Below are 13,957 nucleotides of genomic sequence, written 5' to 3'. Positions count from 1 at the left end.
TTTCTGTAGTTTTTTTTACGCTATCGCAATCTATTTAGACTTTATGTCCTTCATGAAACTGCTATAAGCGGATGATGACCAACAGCAGTACTCATGAATTAAATATGATGAATTGTCTTTATTTGTTTTTTTAGTTGGCCATGTTTCCAAAAGGATCTACAACACGAACTCTATTCTCTACAGATTAAATCAAGATTAAAAGATCTGGCTTAGTTTTGAAATATTTCGTTGAGATAAGCGGAGGGTTTCTTAAAAACTAGTTAAAACCGCAGACCCGTTTCGTGCGTATACATTCAAGCTCTAAAACGACATCATATCTAATTTGATACAAAAGTTCTCCTTCATGCTCAGTAGTGTAGATTTGGCGACAGTTGTCTCGATGAATGTAGAATAAAATCACAAATTGAACTTCGTAATGTCAGGCCATAGACACAGGTGATTTTATCCCTTTTCAGTCTCAATTCAGAGATTACTTCAGGCGTGTCTAAGTCGACAGTTGCAAAAATTACTTCTTGCCCATAAATCAGTTCTTTTAAAATGCGCTTTTCGTTATTGTCTGGGTTTACTAGTTGCGTTTCCTAAACATCTGGGAAAAACAACGTTTAGAAAAAAAAAAGATGGACTTTTATTTATCTCTGATTCTGCCGTTTTCAGAATAGAGGGGACCGGTATTTTTTTTTCGCAATGATACAAGCAACACTTAATTAATATGCCATTGATCTTCGGGCGATTAATATTTTTTCCTTTGTCAACGAAATATTTAAAAAACTAGAGAAGAGATTTTGACTAAATTGAAGTCAACACGAAGAATATATGTACTTCCTTTAAGAGGAAAAGTTCACCGTTTTATCGCAGCTCCGAAACTTTTTCGTAATCTTCTACATAGTCAGCAACTTAACGCTAGTAGTAAATCAGAAATAAAGTCACTTACATTATGCAACTTAATCATTAACCTCGGCAAAGCGCCGATGCCGTCGATTGATAAAGCTTTCATCCTATTTAAACAAAGCTGGCAACCACCTCATTCTGTTTTAATTTAAATCGTTTTCAATATCACCTTGTGATCGGTGTAATTAAGATAAAGATCTTGAATTAATTTAGGTTTACCACCTGCTACATGATTTTAAATTAAGGCTCTAAAAAAATAACAAAAAGCTGCTTTAAGTGCGCCTGATTAGAAGTCACGAACCTTTCCGGTTCTTTTGATCAATTTATTCAAGAAAGGGTCGGTAATCATGATTAACTAACCTTGAGAATATTCACATAAAATATTACTGTTAACATTTTTCTTTTCGCTGGAAGAGTTGATCCATTGTCCCAACTGAAAGATTATTGAGCTCAGGAAGGCTGAAAGGTTTCTTTAGATCGAACCGAACATAAACTACAAGAACTCGCAAAATCCCACTGATAAATTAAACTTTTGATAAAAGCAGATTTAAAGTAACGTTTACCCCAAAAAAATAATTGTACATGTAATGTTCGCCTCTTAGCCGTAAAGCAAATTGTGAAGATATTTGTTGTTTCGCTTTGAATAGGTGATTAACTGGAGAACAAAAATGCTTCGTAAACTTGAGGTATCTTCTGTATCATGTCTGGAAGTTACTCTATTCGGTTAGTTTTTTAAAGTATAATTTCCTGTTTTCCTCAGTGATGTAGCTGTCTTGACTCATTGATTTGTTTAAATATCAAAATAAAAAGGCTGGAGCAATCATGAACAGCTCAGGCTAGCTTTAATGGTCACAATAAAAGCTACGTTGGTAAGAATGTTAGAATCTGACAAGGCAAGACTGTATGCCTTGTTCGCCAATTGAATATCCTAACCACAAATGGAGTTAACAACGTAAGTTTATTCGGTGACCAGTCACTTTTTTTTCCAATGGGGAGGGTAGAAGGATTACGGTTGTGTCAAAACAGAATTTATCTGATTCCCCCACGGAGCTCTGTACTATTGCAATGATTCCCCCTCAATGGCAGTCAATGTTCATTAGTTCCCCCTTGAAACTCCACTAGGGACAACTGATCACCCTCCATTCCCGATTTGTTGTACTTGGTGTGCGAATCCATTGTAGCTTGTTGCAGCGTAATTTGGTTTCGCCTAGGTGCCTATGCCAAGAATATGCGAATTTAATTCTTGAATTTAGCTCAAATGATAGATTTAAGCTACTTCTCTTTCCGATTTATGGAAAGTTTAAACTCCCGTAGCCTAACAGAAAACCTGTGATTAAATAAACGTCTTGATCGTAAGTCTCCGGTTTCTTTTGCCATACTCTAGCTTCTTTTCGCAAATTATCAGTATAAACGTTTCAATTTAATTCACGCGGCTGCTTTAAAATTTTTTATTGAAATTTTGCAGGGAAAAATGGAGCGTGGCTAGCTAAAATTGACCCAGATGCGCATGCCCCACGGTTGACCGCTGTATTACTATACGTACTGTCCTGGGGCTCTTCAAATTTACCTCCGAGTCTAATTAGTATGGACGCTCGTAGAAGGTTCGCCAAAAAATGGTAAGAAGTAACCGGAGAATTGAAAGGGTAATTACTCCTATTTAAAAGGAAGTATTTTTGGAAGTCATAAAAACCATTTAACGTACATATATTTCCTCTCCACTTTTAACCTCAAAATAACGGAACATTCTCTAAGTCGCATTTTCCCTTTTTTGGGCTAATAAACCCCTCTCGATCAAAATTTATGATCAGCGAATTTAATCGCGAAGCAGCTCATCTGTTAGATATTATAGCTCTTGGGAAAGTGTTCAGTTCATTGTCCTTTCGCTCTTAAAAAGTTTACATTTAACAAGAAAAAAATTAGTTCTTAAGTGTTAAAAATAGAAACTGAGAAAGCTTAAATTGCCGTAGGGCTGTATGGCTTTTTATTGTAATATTACTTGTTTAAAACGTCGGCTCTTTTGAGACCAAAATGGTCAGCTAAATTTCGAATGAAACCACCAGTAAATCCATTAGTAAACTAAGAAAGTAAAGCTTATATTTCGAAATGAAGAAGAAAAGAACTAAGTGATCCATATTCCTTTGTTGTTTGTCAGCACAGCGTGATACCACTGGATTGCGCGGCGTGTCTTGAGTTACAAGAGCAACCACGTTTTTTTCTGACCTATTAACATTTCAAATAAAGACTGGCCAAAAACTGTATCCAAAATGAGCTTGAGCTACTTCTTCCGTTGGTCAACAACGGCTTCGTGACAATTCACGTTATCTATTGAATTGAAAGGAAATTTGAGTGATATCGGAATGGTTCGTATTTTTGTAATATGATAACAGAAATATTAGAAAAAAGGATTAAAATAGTGACTTTAGCGGATTTGAGGGAGGGCTTTGATTTAACGTTGGAAGACTACCTAAGCGTTTTTATTTTATATATAACATTTTTGTGGGCTAACTGTGTTTATAGGAGAAAGCCGTCCCTTTGGACTCAAACGAAGCAAAACTAGCTTATCAGACTGTTAATCAAATCTTCATCATAATTAAAAGATAACGACTTGAAATAAAGCGCGGCGATGCGTTGGCGCCTTGTGTTGAGGTTTTTTCGGTGGAGTCAGTCGCTCTGATTTTTTTTCTTTACTAATGACAAATTGAAAGTGAAATAGTTAAATTGCTCAGTTATCTGAACAGAGTGTAACCCAAGAAGCGTTCGTATCGCCACTGGTGGTTTCTCTTTTAAACTTCCTGAAAAACAAACAAAACAATGTGTTCCGCCACTTATTTAAATACGTAACTGTTCCTAAAGGAACGCGTTCAGATTTGAGGGGAGGGAGTAAAAGCAAGTACACCTGTGATCATGGAGCCAAGTCGCGTTTTCGTTCTTTTGATGGTTTGGTTCGTCTTTAGCACCATTCTGCTGGATCGAACTGAATCCTTTCATATCAGAAGGAGGAGGTGGCGACGTAGACACGGCAGAAAAAGCGTCATGCCTTCATCTTCCGCTGCAGAAGGCCAAACAACAGCGCCTTTGGAATGGGTATGTGTATCTACGAGTTTAAAACAGAACAAACATTTGCTTGTGCAGAAAGCTTTTAAAAATAAGAGGGATTAATTTTGTGTAGAAACTAATGCATGCCCAACTGCCTCGGCAATAAATTGTCGTCTTGAATAGAAAAGCAGCCTTGTTATTCCCGACTAACATGAATTCTAGACAAACATGTGGCAGTGTCTTAAAAAAAAATGCAGTCAAGTAATGGACCCAAAGGAAACCTTCTACGGTTCGCCTATCAGAAAATCCTTATCAACTCGGTATGTGCTGTCGTCCGATTTCGGTCTCGCGACAGTTAAAGAAAGAAAGAGTTTATATGTTGGCGCTCAAGGATGAAATATTTTTCTGCTTTTCAAGTTTTAATTGGCATTTTTAAGAAATTTCACGGTTGCCTTAACATTCTGTAGCCTGAGGCAAAACGGAAGTTTTAACTGAGAAGAATCCAATGTTACGTGGCTCTTCAGAACGTACTTCCGCGAAAAATGTTTTTTGATCAAAATTGTTAAGTCAGTAACGTGCTCCTCGTGTAAATTCAATCATCCTCCTTGGCCTATTCAGTAGAATTTTATTACTAATGTCCTATACCCGTGCAGAATAAGTTCTTTAATTATAGCATAACAGTATTTGTAAAACATTTCTATCGCATGTCGACCGCAAACGCGAAATTAATAGACTTAATTAAAATACTTCGTTCAGTATTTTTGAATTGATAACGTTTTCCCGTTAAAAAAGTGGATCGCCTAGCCAAGAAAATGCTCCTCCCACGGCAAATCATCACACCGCTCATCGGCTCTATTTATTATACTCAGAGCGTGCGCTCAATAAATGACGTGGCCTGAGCATCCTAAGTTATTAGCTTTCGTGGTAAGGAAGCGAGAAGCAATGGACATGCTTATTCTCTATTGGTAATTAAGAATTCAGAAAAATTTGAAGCATCAATCTTCTCATTGGTGCGTTTCTTCCATTGAAAAGTGAGAAGGAACTCGATCTCCCATTGGCTATCAGAGGCCCTTCTGGAGGTAAATTAAGGAATGAAAAATGTGGAGAATGAATGGTAATTAAACTTTTAAGCCCTTAAGACAAACTTGGCAGAAATATTTTAAGGGAATTATCTGGCGTATACCTATGCTGGCTTTTAGTATGTGTGTAAAAGGTGTTCAGGAAAATTAACCTTTCATTCTTTTGCCGCAAGATGAGTCTTCAAAAAGACTGGATCCTTGAAAGAAAGTCAGTTGAAAAGCGCATTTATTCCTCCCTTAGAAATATATCGAATCAAGAGAGGATAGAGTGCTTGATTCAAATGATCCATTTAGCCATTGATCACTACTGAGCTGGATGATAAAAAAAGGTTTTTAATTTCAAAGAGAAACGTGAATGCAAGAACAGTTAAAGTTTTTGTACTCAGAAATAAGCAAACTTTTGTGAGTTTGCAAAGGACTGCAACGAAGGAAAAACACAAGTGAAAACTACTCGCACAAAACTTTTTCTGCATATTAAAAAATCGTTTTTTTCCCCTTCTCATCGCCGTTATTTTTGCCCACTTCAATTCGAAAATCGTAATCAAATCATAGATAAATGCGAAACGCGTTTGTATTTTATTCCATGATAGAGGAGAGGTCATTGATAACTGTATAGTTCAAACTATTTTTCTGGTCGTTAGTCTGTTATTTCTTCACCTTTTTGTTGCCGTCGCCGTCGAAGCTCACGTAAGATCGTTAATGGTAATGTAATCTTAAAGTCTTCAGCTCTTAAGATCTCACCAGAAAAACCCTCGCATAACTGTACCTTTGATTTAAATTGTTTTCTTTTATAAGGATGGAAATGAGGTTACTGAAAGTACCCCTCCGGGATTCAATCGCAGAGGATAATGTCTTACCATGAGGAAGTGGATCTCCTACCGGCGCAAGACGAATTGGCATTATATAGCTAATGTACCTTTTACCATCAAAATAAAACAATTTGTATTGTAAAAAAAGCATATCTGTAAACTCAGAGTAAGGAAGAAATAAAAAGGCCAATTGAAATTGATCGAAATTATTCCTCTTGGTCTTTTGCTCACCTGCACTTTGAAATTAAGCCATAATTGAATTCGCCGCGCAACGGTTGATTTTCTTTAGGTTCACGAGAAAGAAGACAGAGAGTAATACTTCACAACCCTGATTCTAGACTTCCTCCATGTGGCTTAGAGAGCTACGTTTATCATCCGTATCTTGAAGCAGATTTTACCTACCAAGCTTGCCATTTAAAATGCGTCCTAATCATCTTCATCGTAAACGTCATGTTTGCATCTTTGTCCGTTATCTTTTTTTTTCTTAAATGAAAGTTTCTCCTCTTAATAATTTATAGCGTATGTCCAGGATGTTTTTTTTTTTTTGCGGACTAATTTCGCGGAATCACAGCCTATCCTTAATTAATTCTTCCGTTTAGCCAAAAGTATTATCCCTCGTTATATATTCAAGACTGTAATATACACCAAGAAAAAGTTGACACTAGTCAAGAAAAAGTATTTTATTTGGCATGATCCCAGTAGCCTATTTCGCCAGATATAGTATAATTATTAATATATGTTTGTGTGTTAGTTCTTGGCCGGTTGCCCTGGTGACGCGGATGTGAAACACAGTCTTTTATTAACAACGGCGCTAATGGTGCAAACAGAGGCTGATTTAAAGCTTATCTTAAGGCTAATTTTTAGGTTTAAGATAGAAATATCTCCCCCGCGATGTTATTCGATCTCATTTGTACCAATTTAGTATCAAAGGGACGAAGAACGTGATTCACTTCAGATTCACTGTAAAAGGAGGTAAAATGTGACTCCTACTGTTCGGCGCTAAGTGACAGCAGAATCACGCTTACGCGGACTCGCAAGGGAAAAACGAAAAATATTAATGGTTCGAGTTAGTGGGAGTTCGAGTTGCTGCGACTGGTGCTGAATTTTAATAAAGAATCGTGTTCAGTTATACCATCACTGGGTCGTCTTGCACAATCGACAGTCATTTTTGAACATTTAGTTTGTCTCATAAGAACTTTTTTTGTAATAATTTTTTGGTTTGGGAAGTTCCGCTAAATGTATCACGTTTTCGAAAGTGATGTCATGTTCGTATAAGTTGCAATTGAAGGTTGTACAATTACAATTACACATTTATCGATCGACGTTTTTACTTACCGTTCGATTTATCAGAGTAAGTGTGGGTCAAGGGAAAAGGAATCTAAGTCGAGTTTACAGGGAATTCGAGCTAAAAGTCCGAGTTTAGCTGATAGTAAAGGACTGGAAAAATGGGGTCAAATTCAAAGGAAATCAAATCTAGTTAGAGCGGGCTTGAGGTTTGAGAATTAACTGAGTTCGGGTTGGTGGGGTTCTATTGTATTGCCGCTTTCCGCTGCACATTGCACAAAGTCAGGTTTATCGTGGTTATAAAAACTGCATCAAGCAGTAAGCTTTAGCTTAAACCCACAGAGATTATTCAATTTATGTTGCATTTATGAGGACGACGCGAAAAAGAAAAATAATAAATGTAAACTGGATGGTCCAGTAGGTGTACTCATGCTTTGCATCACAGCAAAATTTTATTCTTTAACAACTCATCTTTAATGATAGTGACGTTATGAAGTAGTGTTTCTTTTTGGGTGAGCTGTTAATAAGGCTTCAAGACTATTGTATCAGTCAATAAAACGATACCATTCCACTTTCTTTGTCACCACTGGATGAAGTACATAGCAAAGATTGGGAAAAGTTCACTTTGAAATTTTACACTTCTTGTAATTTTTATGAGCGCGTGAAGTCGAAATCATATCGTTAAATACTTTTGGCACCAAAGGTGTAAATCTATAGCATCGTTTTAGGATTTTTAGCTTAGAGTATGAGACATCACCTTAGCTTAAGGAGCCACGGATCAGGTGCTGTCAAATAAGGATGTTTTCTTTACTTGAAACAAAGCTGTGACAGTTTGTCAGACTGGGAAAAACTCTCAAGACGTGAAAGTCAATCAAAAGGGCAACAAAGATGATGAAAGAAAAACATGGACTGCAGGTGAAAATATTGAAAATGTTCAAGATGAGTATACCTTGTGGTAGCTGTTTCTTTGCTTATCTCAAAACGGAAAAATTATCCTCTTTGAAGAGCCATTTATGATTGAATAAAAGCACTAGAAATATTAAAAAAATGGTGGAAAATATCCTCATTAAAACACTAAATATAGTTCCCAGCACTTAACGCATCTGAGAATCAGTTATTGTTAGCGTTTGTGTGCGTCATCGTTCTGTTGTTTCTCTTAATGGTATCAAGTTAAAGACCGGAATGTCTTTTGTTCCTAAATCGTCATAGACTTGAACGACAAGAGGAATAATCTTTGGTTTCGCTTCATTAACGACAAATATGGAAAAATTGTTCTGGAAAAATGACATGCCATGTAAAGAGGGGGAAGTTACTCGTGATGGCTGTTTTAAAACACCCAGCAGGTTATCAACTTAAGGTGCTTGATAAAAGCAGATAAAGTGATCGATTTCATCAGTCTCCTTACAACAAATTTTTTTCACTGTTTGCTTCCTTTCTTGGAATTAACTGAGTCTTTTGTTTCTTTTTCGGGTGGAAAGAGAGCAAAGAACTCAAAAAATGTAAAAATATAAGGTTTTTTTTTTATTATTTTTTCTTTCATCTTTTCTGCATTTAGCTTGTCTGTTCGGGATAATTTTTCTCGTCGGCCTATCTGTATCATTTTAGAACGGCTTCTGACGCGCCTTTAATTTTATAATACAGGCAACAATTTAAGAAAGTCGAGATATTAAAAAAATTAAAGAAATTCATGATAAAAAGGTAAAGCTGAGAATAAAAATACACAGCCCACAAAAAGGTTCTCAGCCAAAAAAAACCGCAAAATGAACTTCAAGATTTTTTTTATTCCTTATTTCTTGTTTACTATTGAATGCTAGTACAGACTTATAATCATATTATCTGTTATGGTCGTGAGATAAGAGGTAGCTTGTACGGTGTTTTCTTTGTTCAAGAGGCAATTCTATGCTCTTCCAGTTAAAACTGTCCTTGTAATCGGTTTTCTTCTACTGACGGCATATCGTCCTCCGCAAAGCTTGTCTCATACATCTATCCACAAATTGTAAAAAGGAAACGAAATGAGAAGGATGGTCATAAATGACAATGACAATGACAATTACGAGGAAACATAATGGTAGCCTGCCCAAAGTAATGTTTTCATGCGTTAAATTGCCCACCCTCTGGTAGAGGCACTAAATCTAAGAATTTTTTATCGCATTTGGAAAGATTTTAGAATTTTTCTATATTTTTCGTAAGAGATATAAAAACGTCCTATTTTTTGGGGGACTTGAGTTTACCGGTACGTCTCAGGATAATGATTCTCCCTTCACTCAAATTTCTAATGTAAGGAAATACATCCATCTTGACAACTAAAAGCTATCGAATACACACGATTGGCATCAAGAAGAAAGAAAAATCACAATTTCGAAACATTTCTGTTTACTTTTGGAGGCATTACTTGAAATATATCTTGTCTTTTTCCAAAGATATATTTTTTTTATTTTGAACCAGATGTTACCTTCAGCATTTCCTCTCTCCGTTGAGAGTTCTGTAAGGGACGAATTTCATTCTTCTCTATCCATGAATCCCTCTTTCCACTCGATCTTCTTCGTCCTATTCTTACATTAAGAGCTTCCACTCCTTCTTCAAGGTAAGAACTTACAATTACACAAATCCCCACTATAAGCAAAACTCTTTGCCAATCCATTGTGTCCCTTCTGCAAGAGCGAACGTGCCAAGATGAACCGATCAGTGATTCTGTGCGCTTTTGTGCTTTAGTTATCAGCTTTTATTTCCAATTACAAATGCAGCCAACAGAGCCTCCGTATTTGTTTTGGATAATGAAGGCATATGAATAAATGTGCTATAATAAAAGCTATTTCTTCCTGCGAACAGCTGTCTACTGTCACGAAGATGCTGGGTCAAGATAGAATGAATTGAATTCTTATTGAAATCTAAAAATGGACATCAAAGTTCCGTGTTCACGAGGCCTACGTAAAATCAACATATTTCACCGCAAATAAAGGGGAAAGCGTTATGAAATTCAAAGAATATTACAAGTAGAAAAATGATGATTGAAAACTGTCATATTACTTTTCAGATTGATTATCACTTATTCATCAAAGCTTCAATGACTTACAACGTTTTAGATTTTGTAATCGTTCAAACGGAATCTGAACTTTTTTCGTTGCGTTTAATTCATTTTCTTTCATGACAGCTATTTCTCTGAGAAGCCTTTTGATACTTTCTGCCATGATACTTACCTACGGCAGTTACTCCAACACAGTTTTACAGTTAAAAACAAGCCGGCTGTAACGAACTATATACCAATTTGACGTTATCCATTGGGTCTACGCGCTAGTTAAGACGGAAACATCGTTATCTTTCTTTCGATGCAAAGGGTTTGACCTCCATCAACATCCTGTTGCTATAGAATTCGAACTGAAAATTAACTTCCTTAGAGGAAAGCGGGGCGTTTGTACTCATATACCGCTCAATTCAATTACGATCCCCCACTGGCGCCATTTCTGAGCGGCAAGGCTTCCCACGGCTACAATCTCCTAACATGTATACACCTATTAAGCAAAACGGCAATTAAGTGATGAATAATCGGTATATTCTCTTACCAATGCAATAAAATAAAGTAGATCGTTGTGTTACTGAATCCTTTAATTTAAAGAGACAGACGTACTCCATAACAATTACTTTTGACAAATTATCAAGATGATGTACCTTCATGAAATATTACTGACATATTAACTGCTATAGAATAATTATATTTCCCTGTCAACGAACGAAATTTTCGAATAATTTGCGCTATGGATCTATTAAAACGAAATTAACCTTGTGGCATGCAATTAAAAATCCCTCAGATCTCAAACTTCTCGAGATCATCAGGTCTGCTTTGTTTTCAAGTGTTTCATCTCATCTAGTATTGAAACTCCCGAACGTTAGGTAAAAGATCTCAACAGTAAAATTCAATATTTATATCACAGCAAAGGAAAGAAATAATAAGGAGGAGAAAAATGTTGTATACCGACTCCGAAGAGATGTGCTATCCCTTAATTTGTACTCTAAATGAAATAATATTTCCACTCTCCACAATTCATTGTTCAAAAAAATTCTATTAAAGTTTTCGTAAAACAAATGAAAAAAAGCCTAATGGGAATCACGATAAGCCGTGAAATAAACTGTAAGGTTAGAATCCAATAATTCTCGCACGGCCGTTTTCTAGGAGCTATCAGGGACGGACATAAGCAGTCGGAATAGCAACGCTGAGGAAGACGTCGCTTAAGTACTCAATTTACATCCTAAGTTAGAGCTTTGGCGATTGACGGTGGGTGTGTTTATCGTCTCTTACGGCGTCACACCTGAACTTCAGCATAACGTATGTGAGCAGAAGTGAATTCCAAATGTGAACTTAAGTAATTTGCCATCGGGGTTTCCGTTATCAGACCACGCAAATTTTGGCGATTTGTCATCGTTCTGCCCATTAAATGTTTTCTTTTGCCATGTCCTCGCTGCCGTCGCCTACGTGGTTCGCTGGAGGTTCATATTTTTAAAAAATTTATTCGTTTACTCACCATATTTTGCTATTACCTGTCTTATTTTTTTTGTATCATCTTTGTACTAAATGACTATATTGAATGAAAGGGACTTCTTCGAATTATCTCTTCAAGGAAGCTATTTTCACTGTTGTTCGGTAGACGGTAAGCATGTAAAGATCAAAATAAAACTTGGTTTTGATATTTCTTGATTACATAGAAGTGCGCTAAAGCTAATGACTTTACATGGCTTTACCCTGGTGTAAAGCAAAATCTTAGGAAAAGAAATGCCACATTAACACCTCTGCTAAGCCATAAAAGAGATTTGTATCAACCTTGGGTTAGCTTAGTCGTGTTTTGACCAACCAGCGCATGATTTCTAACTTCTGAATTTGTAATAATCGGATCATTTTCACCTGGTATAAAGTCCGATCAAGTGTAACAGCGAACAATTTGAGCCTTCCCTTCCCTCCTAACAGCTTAGTTCAACTTTTTGAGAGGCGTCAGTCAAACCGGTATCAACGAAGAAAGCGTGGTTAAACCTTGCTCTAAATTCCTTTATAAGGGCTACCTAGATGTAATTGCACTGATTGGATATATTGGATATTATCTATACGGGCAAAAGATTTAAATTCATGAGAAGAATGACAAATCAAGACACGCGTTCCGTAAAAAACTGACATACACATTAGAGCATTAGCATGCAAGGACCTAGAGTAGTTACGTTTGGAAATACACCGTTCAAGCGTTTGCGCATGTGCGAACGTCGAAATCACTAGGTGGCGCCACTTCAGGCCGTCAGAACAAAGTTGTCTTACACCAGTTATAAACAACCAAATAAGCGAGTGAATCACGGTATTTTAAAACGTATAACTCTCTTGATAAAGCATAAAAAGAATGATAAATCAACGAGATACCCGTAATTGAATAAGCTTCGTGTTCGAGAAGTCTCGAGTTTTCCTTTTCCCTACTTTTGTTTCCGCTATCACGAACGTTTCAATTTCCTTTCGCTTAGTTTGCATCACAACTGTTGTTCCTTATGTTTTTCTTAGAGATTTAGCGCGAAAAATTGGTGTGCAGGCGCCCAAAATGAATCCCCCTTGCGTATGTCCTACGTTTGACCGCTGCGTTGGTTTGGTTTGCATGTGTAATGAGCCCGCGATCTTACCCCCTGACATAGTGCTCTCGGTCTCGGTCGCCATGTTCGTTTGGGTAAGATTTAGCTCATTAAAGCCCATACAGCTGTTGTCAAATACCCAATCGGAGAGGGGGGGGGGGGGGGAAGGGGAAGGAAAGGAAACAGGATACATCCAGCCCCCTCCCCTAGCTCCCCCAGTCCCGGTACCCCAGTAAAAATGACAAACAAGCCTTTGTCAGAGTGCTACTCAAATTGTGACATTCCCCGCTCTCTCCCTCCCACAGCTTTATTTCAACGTAAATTTTTTTAGATGCTTTTTAAAACTCGCAGAGACGACGGTTTATAAAACCAGTGATTATTTATCGCCTAAGGAGGAGAGGGGGGGGGGGGTTGGGGGTGGGGTTGTTGTCGGAGGATTGTAGGGGATCACATGGTTTTCAGAGAATTGAGGGGGGATCAGTTGTCCCTGACAGAGTATAAAGGGGGGGAGGACTATATATTATTGCCTGCTTGTAAGGGGGGGTGGGACTAGAATACTACAGAGCCTTAGGGGAGGATCAGATAAATGTTTTTGCGACAAAACCCAAATTCTCCGACACCCCCCTCCCCTTCCGCCCCCCACCTCCTCTCCGGCTATAGATAAGACCGGTCAGTGGGTGGGAAGAGATGATAACGGGCTCAAAGCCTTATTTCAAATTAAAGATCAAAGGAAATATTGTCCAGCTTATATTCCTTAAAGCCGACCCCATCTTTTTCGTTTTCTATTTTGTTTGTCGTATGAATTCCAAATTATTTGAAAAGATAAAGACGCAATAAAAGCTTCCCAATCCCGTGAATAGCTGGATTTTCGACAAATGAGTTTTAGTGCCTGTTTTTATATCAGCAACACTAACAGACATTTTCCCTTCCTTTTTATTAACACGTAACGTGTAAGCTATTCCTTACACACCCCTCCCCCACTATTTCCTAAAGGAAAAGATGTTTTCTTTCTAAAAGTTGCTTCGCTAGCAACAAGTTCGCATCTGAATCGACTAACATTCTTTTCGAGAAAATTTCTAAAGCGTTTAAAAGTTTCGCTTGGACATCTTCATAGGTTAACGTTCACTACTTTCGATTAAGAGTCCCTTCGATGAGATCGCTAGTTAAGTAAGAGAAAAATTTGCATATTTAAAAACAGTGGAACGGATGAGAGATTGTGGGTATTTTATTTAATCAAAGTGGGAAATAACATTTCTGTAGCAGAAA

The 13,957-nt window shown here is 37.2% G+C and overlaps 2 long non-coding RNA genes across 3 annotated transcripts; one reads left to right on the top strand and one right to left on the bottom strand.

Moving 5' to 3' along the window:
* The first annotated feature begins 3,497 nt into the window (after positions 1-3,497).
* On the top strand, positions 3,498-6,012 carry LOC136282326 (uncharacterized). Its single transcript, XR_010718202.1, has 2 exons — positions 3,498-3,972; positions 5,799-6,012. It is a non-coding gene; the product is annotated as an uncharacterized lncRNA (long non-coding RNA).
* Positions 6,013-8,857: 2,845 nt separating this feature from the next.
* LOC136282329 (uncharacterized) lies at positions 8,858-10,434 on the bottom strand. 2 transcript variants are annotated; one of them, XR_010718206.1, is made up of 3 exons: positions 10,294-10,434; positions 9,549-9,747; positions 8,858-9,079 (listed from the first exon to the last, which is right to left on the bottom strand). It is a non-coding gene; the product is annotated as an uncharacterized lncRNA (long non-coding RNA). The 2 variants fall into 2 exon arrangements; XR_010718205.1 differs by lacking the exon at positions 10,294-10,434 and having other exon boundaries at positions 9,549-9,912.
* Positions 10,435-13,957: the final 3,523 nt, after the last annotated feature.

The sequence above is a fragment of the Pocillopora verrucosa genome, chromosome 7 (genome assembly GCF_036669915.1).
Source record: "Pocillopora verrucosa isolate sample1 chromosome 7, ASM3666991v2, whole genome shotgun sequence".
Classification (NCBI taxonomy): Eukaryota; Metazoa; Cnidaria; class Anthozoa; order Scleractinia; family Pocilloporidae; genus Pocillopora; species Pocillopora verrucosa.
Note: the sequence above shows the minus strand (reverse complement) of the source record. Positions and strands in the feature narration are given on the sequence as shown.